Here is an 18,163-nt window from a genome sequence, read left to right as displayed (position 1 = left end):
TGTTTGTGTAGATAAAATTGGACAAATGACTGGCAAAAGATTTTAAATAATTTGTCTTCACCCCTTTATAATTATCAGTGATAGGATTAGGTAGTGCAATTTGGAGTGAATGACCTCAAACATTATGCTTAATATGGATAAGACGCGGGACTGCGGGACTCTTATTTTTCAAGAGATTATTTTTTTGATGTGACAATATTTACAGTTACTCTTACATATGGGAAAATTCTTTTTTAAAATAAAACATATTGTCATTTTCAATCAACTTAAAAAAAAGACGTTACTCAATTCAAAAGTTTATATTTTTTAAAAATATTTGTTCATGGTTTAGGCTCCTCCGCCAAAGAATGCATTGCCAACCGAGCCGTTTCACGGACTGCCTCACTTTGCTCTTGTGATTGAGAAGCACGAAGTCGAGCCATACTAACGCGGCGTTCTTCTCAGTCCTTTCATTCGCAATGTTTTGTATCCTTCTCGCATTACGGCTTTGTAGAGAAATATTCGATCGTCTTGGTCGCGACATTGTTAATGATGATTCAAAGAAAATACAAATTATTTCTTTAAATTTTTAATTAATGATATATACTGATACTTATCCATAGACCTTTAGCTGTCATTTGCGTTTTGTTATTCCATGCCAGATGCGTTTTTGTTATACCACCTTTTATAGCGGACGAACGGGATAAAAAGTATCCTATGTCCGTCTCCTGGTTCTAAGCTACCTTTCCACAAATTTTCAGCCAAATCGGTCCAGCCGTCGTTTAGGTGACATTTGCGTTTTGTTATTCCATGCCAGATGCGTTTTTGTTTTACCACGTTTTATAGCGGACGAACGGGATAAAATGTATCCTATGTCCGCCTCCTGGTTTTAACCTACCTCTCCAACAATTTTCAGCCAAATCGGTCCAGCCGTTCTTGAGTTATAAATAGTGTAACTAACCCGACTTTCTTATATATATATAAGAATACTTATACAATGATGAGTCAAAACATTATGAGCACCTACTTAAGAGCTTGTTGGTCCACCTCTGGAACGTAATTGAGCAGTAATTCCGCGTGCCATGGATTTGACGAGTACTTAATACGTTTCCAGGGGTTCGTGGCACCAGATGCTTACGCACAAATCACACACTTCCCGTAATTTACGGGCGTCTGGCTTATGAGCGCGGTTCTGGCGCGCGATAGCGTCCCAGTTGGGTTTCATCGGATTCAGATAAGCCGAATTTGATGGCCAAGATGTGAACGTCAGTTCAGTATCACGCTTTTCAAACCAGTGCAGCATGATTTTGTTGTTGTGACAGGGACAATTATCCTGCTGGAAGAAGCCACCGCTCTTGGGAAGGACATCAAGCATATGGTGTTACAGGTGATCAGTAATAATGTTCACGTAGTCCGCAGCTGCCGTGGTGCCTTCGTTTGCTACCGCAGCCCTGTGGAAGCCCAGGTGAATATCCCCCGTAACATAACACTGCTCTCACCGACCTACGCCCGTGTCGCGCTGCATGTTTCGAGCAGCCGTTGGCCCGATCTGGACATGACACCATCGACCTTGTTTAACAATAAACGGGATTCATCCGACCGAGCGACACGATCCCATTGATCTGCGGTCCAATTTGGATGATCCCTTGCCCACTGTAATCATAACTGACCACGTTGGTGGGTCCACAAGGGAACATGTAGGCGTTCTCCGCTACGTAACACCATGTTCAACACAGTGCTCCAAAACACTTGTGTCTGCTCCAGCACTGCACTCTGTCGTCAGACCAGCCACGGACCGCCACCTATCCTGCTTTAGAGAGCGGGTAAGCCTCCGAACCCTGTTCCGTCATGAGGTATGGACGTCCAGCTCCTTGACGCCTAGTCTTGGTTTCAGCATTCTTCAACCAATTTCCATAGATGCTCACGACAGTAGCACACGAACAGCCGATCAGCTTCGCCGTTTCCGAGATACTCACTTCCAGTCTCTGTGCCGCGATAATCTGGCTTTTATCAAAGTCGCTTAAGTCAGCGGATTTCCGCATTTGCACCACTTATCGTCGCTAGAATGATTCCCCGTCCGTCTCTGCTCCACAGACATACTTCTATCACCGCGTCACGTATCTTGAGCGCCACCAGGCATGTGGTGTCACCGCCAGACACCACACTTGCTAGGTGGTAGCCTTTAAATCGGCCGCGGTCCGCCACTATCAGTGATTGCAGACCGAGCGCCGCCACACGGCAGGTCTAGAGAGACTTCCTAGCACTCGCCCCAGTTGTGCAACCGACTTTGCTAGCGATGGTTCACTGACAAAATACGCTCTCATTTGCCGAGACGATAGTTAGCATAGCCTTCAGCTACGTCATTTGCTACGACCTAGCAAGGCGCCATGTTCAGTTACTATTGATATTATGAATAATGTACCGTCAAGAGCGACGTTCACCATTTATGGATTAAAGTTAAGTATTCCACCAGCTACGTCCGTTTTTTGCTAAAGTCTAATTTCCTTGACCTGTTCCAGACCTCACGCCAGCCTGCGTCAGCTAAAACGCGTGCCTTTCGGCTTCCTCTAATATCACGGTGTTGGCTCTCCTGCCAACCCACAACAAGGCAGCGTACAAACTAGCGGTGGACAGTGGTCATAATGTTTCGGGGCATCAGTGTAAGGATGTATTATCAAATTATTTGCATAGACAGCAGTAGTAAGGCTATGGGGCTTCCGGCTCTTTGTTTATAAGCTTAGTGCCTTACGATTCTTAGTACCATCTCCATGACATCACACTCCTGGGTTGCCTAGATGCAGGGGCAGGACTGCAAGAGTGACGGCAGGATGGGAGTCGGAGCACACACACACATACACACACGCATACACACACACACACACACACACACACACACACATTTTTGTTCTCCCCATCGCATCCCAGTATTTTATCACAGTAAATAATGAAAAACAGCAAATCTGCACGAAAACTGTAGCTGCCGTCTTGGTCTAGTAGTTTGATCTCTCTACCCAAAGTGTCTGTCTTGCTCTCAAAACAGTTTTGTGACAACGTTATTGTTGCAAGTGAACTGCCAAGAACAATTAGAGAAGGGATGGTCTGTAATGTTAAAGGAGGAAATTTGTGATGCATTTGATAGTTATCTGTGTGCATCTCTGCCAGTCACAATATCAAGAGACGATGAAACACTGAGCTGTGATTGGAAGAATAAAATGTGTGTGTGTGTGTGTGTGTGTGTGTGTGTGTGTGTGTGTTCATGAATTCGCCAGCTGCCATCCTGCCGCTACACTCGCCGCACTCCTACTTTACCTAAAAAAATGGTTTAAATGGCTCTGAGCACTATGGGACTTAACTTCTATGGTCATCAGTCCCCTAGAACTGAGAACTACTTAAACCTAACTAACCTAAGGACAGCACACAACACCCAGCCATCACGAGGCAGAGAAAATCCCTAACCCCGCCGGGAATCGAACCCGGGAACCCGGGCGTGGGAAGCGAGAACGCTACCGCACGACCACGAGATACGGGCTACTTTACCTAAGCAATTTGGAAATTTCCGGTAAGGTCTTATGGGACCAAACTGCTGCGGTCATCGGTCCCTAAGCTTACACACTACTTAATCTAACTTAAACTAACTTACGGTAAGGACAACACACAAACACCCATGCCCGAGGGAGGACTCGAAATTCCGACGTGGGGACCCGCGCGAACTATGACAAGACCGCGCGGTCTTTACCTAGGCCACCAGGGCGTGTGCACAGAGACAGTACTAACGATGGAACGGCACTAAGGATGTAAACTGTGAGCCACAAACCTCATAGACATACTACTCACACCTTTTTTTATAACATCTTTTCTCATTATCCTGTGTGAATGAATTTTTGTTGTTGTTTTTAAGTTAATTGTAACGTGAAACTGTAATTATTAACATTCAATTGTCAGTCTAAATATTTTATTCAAATTTCTTGTAATTTGTGACTTTTAAAACGAATTACTAAACACTGATCAAATGATTTTTTAAAAGTAATATCCACTATAATACATGTAAGTGATAACAAGTAATACATTTTTAGAATGAATTTGCAGTCTGCAGCGGAGTGTGCCATTTCCCTGACAGATGGAAACTGTGTGCTGGATTAGAAGACGTACCTGGAACCTTTGCCTTTCTTGGGCAAATTCGTGACCGACTGGGCTACCTAGGTATGACTTACGCCATTACCACCGCAAAAGATTCCGAGTTGTGTCGCGGTATAACACATTTTTAATTTTCCAGGAAATTTCAGAGTTATGGTTTCTAAAATACACTAGCGATTCCTTTAGTACCCCCAGTGGTGTAATAGCCAGTTCTGCTGAAACAAGTAGTAGTAGAGGTCACCGGTGTATTATTAGTAGTGGTAAAGAAGGCAGTCAGTTCGTACAGATCTCAGTATGTGAACGGTGTGTACACTAATAATGACTAAATGTAGTACATTACTGAAAGGAATCTTCCGGTTTATTTTGTGAAGAGAAAATTCCAAAGATGAGTATTTGCAGCAACGAAAAATCTGCTTAAAAGAATTGAAGAAGTAAAAAATATTTAACAACTACTGTTTTATCTACGAGGGAAAGTAATGTCTCCGAATTTTTTATGTGAAAACTCTTGAAGCATTTTAAATAAAACAAACGTTAACATTATACATCCTTATTCTTCATGGCTACATATCCGCAGTCCTCTGTCGCTAGAGGACTCAAAATTGCAGCGTGTAACAATGCTGTGTGTAGTTATGTCGGTGCGTGAGAAACAACGTGGTGTAGTCGAGTTTTGAATTCGAATTCTGAGAGCTCGTCCACACACGGAGCACCCTCTGCTTCTGCCAGATGCTACAATCCGATGCCTTGGGTTCACTGTCATCGATCATTTTCCATCCAGTCCAGAATTGGCCCCATCCAATTTTCATCTGTTTCCGGAACTTAAAGAACAGCTTAGAGAACTTCGCTTTGGTAATGATGTAGTGGTGCAAGTAGAGGTGAGATTGAGGCCTCGTCAACAAAGTCAGACATTTTATAGTGATGGTATCAATAAACTCGTCTCTCGTCGGGAGGAATGTGTTTGTCGCAAGGGTGACTATGTTGATAAATACATATGTAGAAATGAAGAGTAAAGATGTAGAACGGTAATAACGTTTGTGTTATTTAAAAAGGCTTTAAGAGTTTTCACATAAAAAATTCGGAGCCGTTACTTTTCAGCACTCCCTCGCATACAAGCTAAGCACTGAGGTAAATATGTCTTTTAGTTCATATTATTATATTTTGGAATAAAAGACTGCCTTGAACTACATGAAACATTTCGCGAAGTGAACTAAGATGTGCATATTTAATTTGTAAAACTACTAACTCAGTTACATGAGTTTTATTGCGAGATTAAGTGGTGGGAAGTTACGAGCTGAATTATCGTTGGGGAATATCATCCCGATGCTCGAATGCGTCCATTTATGCAGATCTTTTGTTCAATGACTCCGTTTACACAGCTTGGAAGAAAGGTTTGAATTAAAAGCTTCTTCGACGTCACTGTCGTTCGAAACGTGATATTTGCTCAGTTTCAGAAAGGAAATGCATGAAAACAAGCGTAATCTTTCTAAGGAACCATTCTGAATTAAAAACCTGGTAAATCAGAGATAGACAGTGTAAATATGTAACGTGTATAAAAGTTACAAGTCAGTTCAATAATTCATCTCCCCTGAAATGCAACTTCATATACCTCTTACGTATATACATATAAAAATTTCTGAAAGGATCCGATTAAGATTCACTCTTTACTAGTCCGTTGCGAAACTGCAGTGAATGGAAACAGACAAAACAGAAATGGACTGGAACGTGTCATGAAGTGCAAGAACTGTAAGTTTTTACCGTCAGAAGTAAATCAAAGAGAGTCAATTCAAAAGAATATTTGTACCCTCAGCTTGGAATTTGAATGGGTAAAGAGATGAAAAATTGGCAAACGTAAACTACGTATTTGAGACAGGAAAAGTACCACGCTGAAGAATCTTAATAAAATCTTGGGAATAAGTCACGGCCAGCAAAAAGCAAAAATAAGTATGTGATTCACTTGGTGATAATAGTACCAGAGTAATGTCACGTATGACGAATAGCAAAGAAACAAAAAAAATATGATAAAATAATCAAATGATCGTAGTAACGTTAAATGAGCGCTATACTGATTTCTTAAGCCTGCCAACAGCCTCCGTTGTCATCATCGATTCCAGGTTATCTCTCCAGGATTCAGTTGTCACGAATGTTGTGGAAATAGACCTAGCGAAAGGACTGTTGATCACACTGACAGCTGTTACATCGATAGACCCTGAAACTCGTCACCCTCCTTAATTCATACGCAAAAGGAAAACATCGTAACGTGGTTACGTCATTTGACGACACGAACCGACTTTCACAACAGAACAGCACCCTTTCACACTCACTCCGCTTTCATGCAAGGCATTGTGTTTGTCTTACGCAAAAAGGTTTCAAAAAAGCTTTGCCATCGTTAACACGTTTTTAATTCTATTCTTTTTGTCTTCTCGTATGTCACTAAACATACTATATGGCTTTCACAATATACAGTGCTCTGTAATTTATTATGTTTATGTTGTTAAATTACTAGATTGGAGCTTAAGAAAACATAAGAAAAACGCCATGTTTTCATTTTGCGATAGGAGGTACAAAAAATATTCTCAAAATTTCAAAACTGACAAGCGCTTCTTCGTTTGTAAGAGAGGTAGATTGAAGTCAAAAAGATGTGTAATTTTTACTCCAACTTTTAAAACCGGTGTTTGGCCAACTCAGTCATTTGCAGATGAGAAGCTGTAGTGAGAAGATTGGAAGAGAAGCAGGTTCCCTCCAGCATGACAATATATCCTTGATGAATATAGAAAACACACGTTGTTTTGTTATGCAGACTGATCGGACAGAATGTTCTCGAAAACTAAGCCGACTGTAAAGGAAGGATCAATAAAAATTAAGATGCAGTCCTATGCCGTAATTGGACGACTAGAGAGTAGATATCAGCCTACAGATGAGCTACAGGGCTGGTGGCGTATGATGCTGCTGTGGGCAGGAAAGACATAACTCCAGAAAGCTGTAGTGGAAAGCAAGAATACGTGAGAAGGAACTACGACTGGTGCACAGACTGGCAGCTGACGATCAAAACAAACAAATGTAAAGTAATGCGTATAAATAGATCGAAAGGCATATGATGCTATTGGCAACCAATCACTGGAAACCGAAATAAATATACAACATCCAGGGGTGCTAAGGGAACGTAATTGATGAACAAAAGAAGTGGCTTATTCGATCTATTTGCCTGTTTGAGATCGATATCAGGTAGGATTAAAAGAGCATATAGAGAAAATCCACAGAAGAGCTAAGAATATTGTTGCAGCTTAATTAATAAGCGCGAGAGGGTTCCAGGTTTGCTCATGAACCTCTGTGGCAGACGCAACAAGAGAAGCATTTTGCAGGAGGGAGTAATTTACTGTAAACATTTCCATTACGTACGCTCCACGTAGATTCAGGCAACATATTATTTCCTCCCACATGCAGCTCGCGAAATGACCGAAACGGGAAAATCAGAGAATTTTGAGGTTAACTGAGAGTCGCTCCTTACACACACACCATTCGCAATTTGGGCAGCGAAGTGAGGAAATTATAATGAAACCATAAGTATTTTCCGGCACATAACATAATGAAATTTACTGAGTGTAGAATTGAATGTAAAAATATTCGGAGAATAAGTAATTTGAAATGAATAACCTTAGATCACATTGCCTGTATCGTTAGAGCTACCGAGGATAGCATCGCCTAGGTTCTTATTCTATGCGTTCCGCCTTTTAGACATTTTCGGAACAATGACGGACTGTTTTACTCCAGTTAGGAAGCGTAGTTTACCGAACACTGAGTGATGGCGGTGGCGACCGCAGGGGCAGCAGTAGGGCACTAGCGGCTGTCTTCACAAATGTGTCAGATATCGACCCAGCGTCGTCTCGAACAGAAGCTCCCAGACACTGGAGCTGGAATACGACGGCTGTGCACCACAGGTGTAATAGACATAAATATATGACAGTAAGTACCACTATTCAGGTCGAGTGACCTAAAACCTGTATCCTATTTATTTCGTGAACGATTCAAGACACTGAAATGACGTTTTCGGTAAAGTGTAATAGGCACACGAGAGCGTAATTTTGTTGCATGGGTAGTATTCTTAAATCTTGCATCAACCGAGATATTGGAGCAAGTATGTATGGAATGATGTACTTTTCAGTGGGTTTCTAAAACTCTTGAAAACAGGAGTTAACGTGACTGTAATTACAATAATGTTTCTCTAACTTAAATTCGGCTAAGTTACATTCTGCATAAATGAACTACATTTCTAGCATCTTATCGTTGCTATACATTGTATTCACAAAAATCTTCAAATAAAGACAGTTGACTGAATGACCGGTGTGCATTTTCATTCTGTTTCCTTCTACACTCATGCTCATAAATAAAGGATAATTGCAGAATGTGGCGCCACACAACGTAAAACTACACAAAACTGGCGCTAATGGCATAGGCACATAGGGGACACACACGACACAAATCTGTAAGTCCACGGTATTGGTAATAAGTTGAGAAAACCGTCCCGAAACACATGTGCTACAAAACGCCACTGATTCCTGCGCGTGTATCCCTACATCAATATGGGATATGATCACCATGCACACGTACACAGGCCGCACAACGGGTTGGCATAATCTGGATCAGATCGTAGAGCAGCTGCTGGGTTATAGCCTCCCATCGTTGCACCAGTGCCTGTCGGAGCTCCTGAAGTGTCCTAGGGGCTTGAAGACGTGCAGCGATACGTCGACCGAGAGCATCCCAGACGTGCTCGATGGGGTTTATGTCTGTAGAACAGGCAGGCCACTCCATTCGCCGGATATCTTCTGTTTCAAGGTACTCCTCCACCATGGCAGCTCGGTGGTGCCGTGCATTATCATCCATCAGGAGGAAGGCTAAGGCGGACATACTGGTGCAAAATGACGTCCCGATACACCTGACCTGTTACAGTTCCTCTGTCTGAGACATGCAGGGGGTGTACGTGCACCAATCATAATCCCACCCCAGAACATCAAACCACGACCTCCATGTACGTCCCTTTCAAGGAATTTAAGGGGTTGGTATCTGGTTCCTGGTTCACGCCAGATGAAAACCCGGCGAGAACCACTGTTCAGACTATACCTGGACTCGTGCGTGAACATAACGTGGCACCACTGTTCCAATGAAAATGTACTTTTTCAGTCGTCTGTAGACTATGTCTGGAGACAACTGTTCCAGTGGCTGCGGTAAGGTCCCGAGGAAGGCTACCAGCAGCACTCCGTGGCCGTCTGCAGGCACTGATGGTGAGATATCGGTCTGCTTGTGGTGTTGCACACTGTGGACGTCCCGTACTGTAGTGCCTGGACACGTTTCCTGTCTGCTGAAGTCGTTGCCATAATCTTGAGATCACACTTTGTGGCACACGGAGGGCCCGTGCTACCGTGCTACGACCTGCTGTGTTTGATCAGCCTCCAGTCGCCCTAATATTCTACCCCTCATAACGTCATCAATATGTGTTCTTTGAGCCGTTTTCAACGCACAGTCACCATTAGCACATCTGAAAATGCCTGCACATGTACTCGCTGCACCGTACTCTGACATGCACCAACACACCTCTGCGTATGTGGACTGCTGCCAGCGCCACCGTGCGACGACCGCAGGTCAAATGCACCGCATGGTCGCCCCCTTCCCCCCTCCCCCCGCAAACCGCCCACCCGAGCGTTGTTTCACCATCTATCAGCATTATCCTTAATTTATGAGCATGAGTGTGTGTTGTCCGTCCCAGCAAGTGGAGTTACACCGTGTTCCTGCACTGTGAGCTAGTCAAAGTCATTTTTATGTTACGGTTTTAATACATTATGTTTACGTGACTGGTACACTCATGGTCGGTTTAATGCCCAGTCAACACAAGCGGCCACTGTTTTAAATGTCTTACCTTACCAAAAGATACCTCTCATTCAGAAATTCTAAAGTCAAAGGTTGAAGTGACAACCAGGCGACTATTCAGCTTAGTGTATAGAATCTGTGAGTCTGAAGACATACCATCCGACTTTCGGAAAAACATCATCCACACAATCCCGAAGATAGGAACGGCAGGTAAGTACGAGAACTGCACCCAAGTTTCTGACAGGAATAGTATGCAGAAGAATGGAAAAGGAAATTGATGTGTTAGGTGACGATCTGCTTCGCTTTAGAAGAAAGTAGAGGCACCAGCATAATGAGGAAAGCAAGGCTTAAAGTTTCGCAGGAAGACCAGTATTAAGCGTCCTGACGATAGCGAGGTCATTAGAGACAGAGCACAAGCTCGGACAGATTGCGTTAAGGATGGAGAAGAAACCATCCTGAAATTTGAAATTTGCCAGGAGCGATTTAGGGAAATCAAAGAAAACCATCCGTTCGCGGATGTAAACCGTCGTCCTCCCGAAGGAGAGTCCAGTGTGATAACCACTGCGCCACTTCCACCTCCACTTCTGCCAGGCGCCGTGCAAGGCTTAAGAAAAGTTAAAACACGTTCATAGGATTTGTAGTCATAGAAAAAGTATTCGGCAGTGGAAAATTGTGAAAGATGTTTGAAATATGTAGGAAATAGGTGTATGTTATTGGAAAGAGAGCACTAATGTAAATATGTTCAATAACTAAGAGCAAATTTGAGAATGGATGACTCGGATTAGAAAAGGTATAAGAAAGGGGCGTAATGTTTTTTTATCTACTATTCAATCTGTACATCGAAGAAACAGTTATGGAAACAAAAGATAGGTTTAGGAGTGGCACTAAAATTCGGGATGGAGAAATATCAATGATAGGATTCGCTGATGGCCTTGCTATTTTCTGTCAAAACGAGGAAGAATTACGAAATATACTGAATGGAATAAACAGTCTATTCGGCGCAGAATATGGGTTCAGAGTAAAACTGACGAAAGTAATGAGGAGTAGCAGAAATGAGATTAGCGATGAACTTAATATCAAACTACAAAGTAAATGAAATGAAGGAATTCTGGTATCCTGGAAGCAAAATAACACGTAGCGGATGAGGCAAAGAAAATCTAGAAAACGGACAGGCACAGGCAAAGAGATCGTCTCTGGCCAAAAGAAGTCTATTAGTATCAACCATCTGTCTTATTTGAGGAAGAAATATCTGCTAATGCACGTTTGGAGAAAAGCATTGTATGGTAGTAGTGAGTAATGGTCTGTGGGAAAACCAGGAAAGAGCAGAGCTGAAGAGTTTGACATGTAGTGCTACAGAAGTACGAGGGGCAGTGAAATGGAAACCAGGCACAAGTCACAAAAGTAATCGCTACAGAAGTACGAGGGGCAGTGAAATGGAAACCAGGCACAAGTCACAAAAGTAATCACTATATGCGTTGAGACATTTATCCCACGGGGTAGACAAGACGATCAGTTCCTGTTTCGTTGAACGCGGTCGGCCACGGATCCACAAACGCACCCACTCTTGCACAACCGCATCCGAATCAAACCAACGTCCACGCATATCTTTCTTCTGATCGCCCAAGATGTGAAAATCACACGGTGAAATATCTGCGCCGTACGGAGGATGTTGCAGTGTTTGCCAACCAGATCACCAAATCATAAGCGTCGTCCGATTGTGGTTGCACGCCCGAGCAACTTCGGTCTATAAATCGGAGGAGTCTGTGTAGCGGGTGGACGTGGAATGCAGGCCACGTCTGCTACACAGCCGTATGAAGGATAGTCGGATCGTAGGCGCTAGCTGTACGACCCTACAGCTGCGTAACAGCTCGACGACCGCACTAAACTAAGCCGCTAACAACCAACGTCATAACCCAACAACTGCGTGCACCTGTGTTGTGGCACTATACCGTTCCCCTACCACAGCAGTGACAATATCGAAACGTAACAGTGGGGCCACCTGTCACGCGGTTGTGTGTTATGGCGGGTGTTCTGTTTTCATCTGACTGACTCTTGTGTGATAAAACTTAGTTGGATTGATGAGGTAAAAAATGAACAGGTTCTCCGCAGAATCGGCAAAGAGAGGAACATGTGGAAAACATGAGAAAGAGGTGACAGGGTGGTAGAACCCGTGTCGAGGCATCAAGGAATAACTTCCATGGTTCTGGAGGGAGCCGAAGACGGCAAAACCTACATGGGAAGACTAAGATGAAGAGGTTGGCACGCAAGAGGAATTCGTCACGGGCCGCATAAAACGAGTCAAAGGGAAGAAAAAGGGAAAGCCGAGTAGCGTCCGACACAGGGAGGAGACGCCAAATAATTTGTCGTTTGTTTGGAGAAATGTTCTCGGACCGGCCCTGGGTTTCTCAACAGGTCCTGAGGAGAGGAGATGCATCATCATATAAATATTATAGCCTGCTTATTTTGACATAGCTATCTGTCTACCAGCACGTCACCTCAATACAACTTTGCCAGTGTAATGGGGAAGGCCACTACATAAATAAATAATCCAAGTACCAAAACTACATTTATTAGAACACTGACACAAGCCATAGAACTCTGGTATAACCGAACACAAATAACTTTCTGGAACCGGTAACTTCCAGTAACTAAGTCAACAACTTGACAATGCAGCTGAAGTCTGATAGTTCCTCTTACAAGTTGTATTCTGAGATGGCGTCCTGGAGGTGCAACGTACTGGTGGTGGTACTGCTCACTGATAAAAGCCGCAGGACGTAGCTCCTGGTTTCTGGGAGTGGACTCCAGCCGTAGACTTCCGTGAACTCGATGTACAGTCGTGGACAAAACGAGCGAGACCCCTCGCCTTTTCGTTATGCTGGTCTGCACAGCTTCAAAGTCTGCTACACAGCATAACAGGCAAGGCGACGAAGTGCTACCAACATACTACGCACTGGCGTGAAATTGAAAAACTATCCGATCTTTGTCAGACTGTTTTCAGTCATGTGTAAGACTATATTAATGCCGATTAGTGTGTTAAACACAACACGTAAATATAAGATATAAATGAATGTAGAAACGCTAATTAGTATGAACTGTATTAATAAAAATAAATTTCAGCTTATCGAGATAACATAACTGTTTTCGTAAGATAAAGTACCGCAGATTGTTGCGAATTATCAAAATATTATGTGCATTCGGCCGCGAAGCGGCCCATGTCTACGTTCAGATCAGTCATACTGGATTACCGTTGCTGACCTACCATGAAAGTGTGCAAATTTAGTAATGCCTGAAGATTCATAGCGAAATTCAGTTAAAAATTATTCAGTGCCACACTTAAGTCAATTCAGTTATTGACGTAAGGGGAAAAAGTAGGCAATAACAAGTATGAAATTCTAAAAAAGTTTCATATTGACATCCACAGGGCGCTGGTACAGAATAAAGGTAGCGATAAAACGTATTGGGGGCGCGAGAATTTCTTAACATTTTTTAAATGGTAGTCTATCTGCATCAGACGACGAGTGACCGTCTTACTGCTAACACTGAGACCCAAAGTCTGCTGAATTTGTCGTGCGTTGACAAATGGGTGGGCCGGCAGCGGTGGTCTAGCGGTTCTAGGCGCTCAGTCCGGAGGCGCGAGACTGCTATGGTCGCAGGTTCGAATCCTGCCTCGGGCATGGATGTGTGTGATGTCCTTATGTTAGTTAGGTTTAAGTAGTTCTAAGTTCTAGGGGACTGATGACCATAGATGTTAAGTCCCATAGTGCTCAGAGCCATTTGACAAATGGGTGGTTCTCACTGAAACGGCATATCTGCCGATCCTGAGCTGCTGTTGTTTTGCGGCGGCGGCCATGAGGCGTTCCTTTCAGGTTACCACCCTTTCGTTTAATCCACCTGGCTACCGCCGACTTGTGAAGACCCATAGTTCTTGCTATATAGCCATTTGAAAATCCCTCTGCATGGAGTGCTATTATAGCGCCCTTTTCTGCCTCAGCCAGATGGGCCATTTAGCGTTGACTAAATGATTCGTCGCGGTTGACATCTGCTACGAAAACAGCGCTAGTAGGAAACAGACTGCCTCTTCCACGACTGCAGATACAACGCGATGGCCAAGTATGCGTAACACGGAAATCGTTTGCATAAACGAGAGATCGCATGCCCGTACCTGTGCCATTACATAGTGGAGCAACTTAGAATCTGTAATTTTCCGCAGAAGGGACTGGTCCGCTCTTGTCATGTCTTACCTTGTCATGTCTTATCCTACGTTATGTTTACGTTTTGCATATACGGCAGGCCTAACGCAAGAAACATTTCTGAAATATCCGAGGCAACCTGAAGAACACTTTTAGTTGTAGAAGGTTGCCTTATAAGAAGGAAAACGTGTTTATCCTCGCTCGCCGTGTTTCAAAGTAGCGCAATTTACTCTGAGGCATACATAGTTTTCGCCGGGTGTAAGAAGCGACTAGACTAATGAGGTGAACTCGCCAGGTGCCATACGCTGATTGGCCGGAAACTTTGCTCAGTGATGGAGAGGACATAATAAGCGAACCTGTGTTTCGGCTTATATGCAGACACTCGATCGTTTGAATGTAAACGTGATCAAACGATCTGAGTTGCTGGCAAATACAGTATATTCTCACTAGACAGTATATGTTATCATTATACATTAGCTGAAAAGGGTTTCACAGGGTTCGGTGGCCGAGCTGTTCTAGGCGCTTCAGTCATGAACCGCGCGGCTGCTTGCGCCGTCAGTTCGAATCCTTCCCCGAGCATGGATGTGTGTTAGGTTAGGTTTAAGTAGTTCTAGGTCTAGGGGACTGATGACCTCAGCAGTTTGGTCGCATAGTTCTTAGAGCCATTTCTTGACCTTCCGCGTAAATTTTCTTTACATAAACAGCTATATCTTTGACATAGAGGCTCATTTTTTTCACCACCATGGGACCGTATACCGCAGGAAGTGCGACAAATTTCTTCTTATTATGTCTACCCGTACTCGAGGTAAACGGGTTTTAAGGGCTGGGTAGGCAGATAGACGGTCAAGAAAGTGAGACTAGCAGGGTCCCAATTTTACCGATTTAGGTGACGAAATCCTAACAACGAAAACAGCTACGACAGCTACTGATGATGAGGGCCGCATAAATAGTTCGCCCTACTCTTTATTCGAAATGTTCCAGTTGCAGTCGATACATCAGCATATTAATCGTAGCTACGCTTTCGATCCAAATCACGTTTACTGGAATGCAGAAAAAATCCATTTGCCTATACACGTGGTAATTCAGATCCCAGTATTAATGCCATCGCGTTTTAAAAGTGCGAGCATTCCCATTGTTAGCTAGCTTAAGAATCACTTCGGCTAATGAACGTTTTCTGGCTGTGGCGAGTCTAATGGAGAACTCGAAACATTGTAGAATACGTTTGGCAGCTATGTCACCGTTTATTTCCTGGGGTGGTACAGAATTATCCTACTAAATTTACTCGTTAATAACGGTATTTTGATATTTCGATAAACATCCCGAATGATTGTCACATAAACGATGACATAAAGGTAGAAAATTCATGTTTTTGAGTCCAGAAAGCTCTATGCAACAGAAACTGCAGATCATTTTGCCATTTTCATTGCGAAATTGCAGGCTTATTCATATCTGGGGTGATAATAAAGGGCTGTTTGCCTGGGTTGTTTGCTAGCGTAGTGAAAGGTGTTTGCTACTGCAAGGGAGGTCTGGTTTGTTTTCGGTTCTAATCTCGATGGAGGCAGATAGACTATCATTAAAGCAGTTTTAAGAAATTCTCGCGTCCCCAATACGTTTTATTGCTACCTTTATTCCGGCGCCCTGTGGATGTCAATATGAAACATTTATAGAATTTCATACTTGTTATTGCTTACTTTTTCCGCTTCTGTCAATAATTGAATTGGCTTAAGTGTGACACTGAAAAATTTTTAACTGAATTTCGTTATGAATCTTTACGCATTGCTAAATTTGCACACTTTCATGGTAGGTAATCCAGTATGACTGGTCTGGACGTTGATACAAACCGTTTCGCAGCCGAATGCGCATAATATTTTGCTAATTCGTAGCACTCTGGGGTACTTCGTCTTACTAAAACAGTTACGTTAGCTCGATAAGCTGAAATTTATTTTTATTAGTACAGTTCATACTAATTAGCGTTTCTTCTTTTATTTATATCTTATATTTATGTGTTGTGTTTAACACACTAATCGGCATTAATATAGTCTTACACATGACTGAAAACAGTCTGACAAAGTTCGGATAGTTTTTCAATTTCACGCCTGTACGTAGTATGTTGGTAGCACTTCGTCGCCTTGCCTGTTATGCTGTGTAGCAGACTTTAAAGCTGTGCGGATCAGCATAACGAAAAGGCGAGGGGTCTCGCTCGTTTTGTCCACGCATGTACTTGCTGTGGGCTGAACTTAGAATGACAGTAGAGGCCCGACGGCGCTGGTTATGTTATCACACGAATGAGTACTCTCGATCTGCATGATTAGCTGCCACTGGCCGTGATGACAGGCTGCTTGCTCATTGCCTCTCCACGTAACATGATGTCTGGCGGTAAACTGGCGTATGCGGAAGGCGTGGTAATGCAGTTCCAGCGGTTGCGGTGGCCTCTTGAGGCAGCGGTCGCTATGAGGCTTGAAGAATGGACGCGCCTGCTGATTATGCAACCAGTGACACCGCGCTGTACAAAGGGATGTCGTCTACTGGGCGGTGGAGGATGCAAAACTGCTATTTCAAAAAGACGTACTGCTGCTCATATCTTCGTAAAGAGAGAAATTTCAGGAAAGGAAATCATGCCGGTTAGCGTCCACATGGTACCCAAACGACAGCTGCTTCACACATTTTTTATCTTGCTTCTGGACAAAATGTTATTTGGGGTGGTCAAGACAAATCGGACATCTGTATATTGTAAGCTCGCAATTATCAGGTTGCGGAGTATGACCCTTGTCATCTTCCAGCAGTAAAACGTGAGTTACATGAGTAATAGAGTATTCTAAGCGAAAATATTCGATCTAAGTATAACATAATACTTCAGGTTTCGTCTTTTATTTCTTCAAAAATCACCGAACCGTGCACGGATAATAAAAAAAAAATCGGACTATCTGCTAACGGATAACCTGGAGGATGCTGTTGATATGTGATCACCATGAGATAAGGAACCAGCGGACGGAAATGAATATATAATTTCTTATTGGCGTAAGTAACTAACAACTTACGTACATAGCATCTGTGTAATGACGACAGCCTCAATGCTTTTATAACAAAGATGTATAAAACTGTGGTGCACTCCTCAAACGTCACTGCTGATTGTTGTTCAAGTAGGAAGGCTGCTAGAACCCTACAAACTAATTCCTCTTCAGTTCCTTCTCGAGTTTTATACACCAAAGAGTTCAAATAAACGGCTACTCAGAAATTAACGCTGAACAACCTCAGAAATGTTCTCTGTTGAGTTCGGGTTCAACTGTACAGCAGCTACTGGTAACATGGCCGCACAAATTAAAAATTTAATCGATATTATTCCCGAAATGTACGAGGCTGAAAAGCTGAACGCACACTGTTGTTCCAATGTAGCCTTTTCTTGGAACATTAATTCAGGTTACGAGCCCACAAGAGTGCAGCTCGGCTCCGTAGCCACGTTTTCTTCTTTGTCGCCATTTACGAGTCAGAAGTATATCAATGAACTGAGTACTTTGGATAAAGTACTTTCAGTATTTATGAAATTGTGTTTGTAACTCCTAGACAATTGTTTAGCACGCAATGTATAAGCACTGATTTACTAGTGAGCATGCCATTCTGTTGATAGGCCATTATTGTAGTTATAAGCAAACGAAAACGAAAGGGTAATGTTCTGTCAACTGCAGCACGGAATGTTAGACTTCAGAACGTGAATCTGGAAAGGGAATGCAAAGGTTCAGTCTAGATAAAGGGTAGTTAGTGAAGTGAAATGGATGGATGGTAAGGATTTCTGGTCACAGGACTATAGGATAAAACCAGCATAGAGTGGTATAACGGCAGCGGGATTAGTTGTGAACAGGAGGGCAGGGCAGAGAATAAGTTGCTGAGGAAAGTTCAATGATAAGATTGTTCTCATCAGAAGCGACAGCAAACCAATGGGACGGGATGTATGCCGATGTCACAGGCAGAAGATGAAGAGAAAGACAAAGTACATGAGGATATTGAAA

General features: G+C 43.1%; 1 protein-coding gene across 1 annotated transcript in view; it reads right to left on the bottom strand.

Annotated features, from left to right (window-relative positions):
• The window catches only part of LOC126175891 (arylsulfatase B-like), a 361,227-nt gene that overhangs the window by 107,278 nt on the left and 235,786 nt on the right, over nt 1-18,163 (bottom strand). The window lies entirely within an intron of this gene.

The sequence above is a fragment of the Schistocerca cancellata genome, chromosome 3, assembly GCF_023864275.1.
Source record: "Schistocerca cancellata isolate TAMUIC-IGC-003103 chromosome 3, iqSchCanc2.1, whole genome shotgun sequence".
In the NCBI taxonomy this organism is placed as follows: domain Eukaryota; kingdom Metazoa; phylum Arthropoda; class Insecta; order Orthoptera; family Acrididae; genus Schistocerca; species Schistocerca cancellata.
This window is presented reverse-complemented; position numbering and strand designations above follow the sequence as displayed.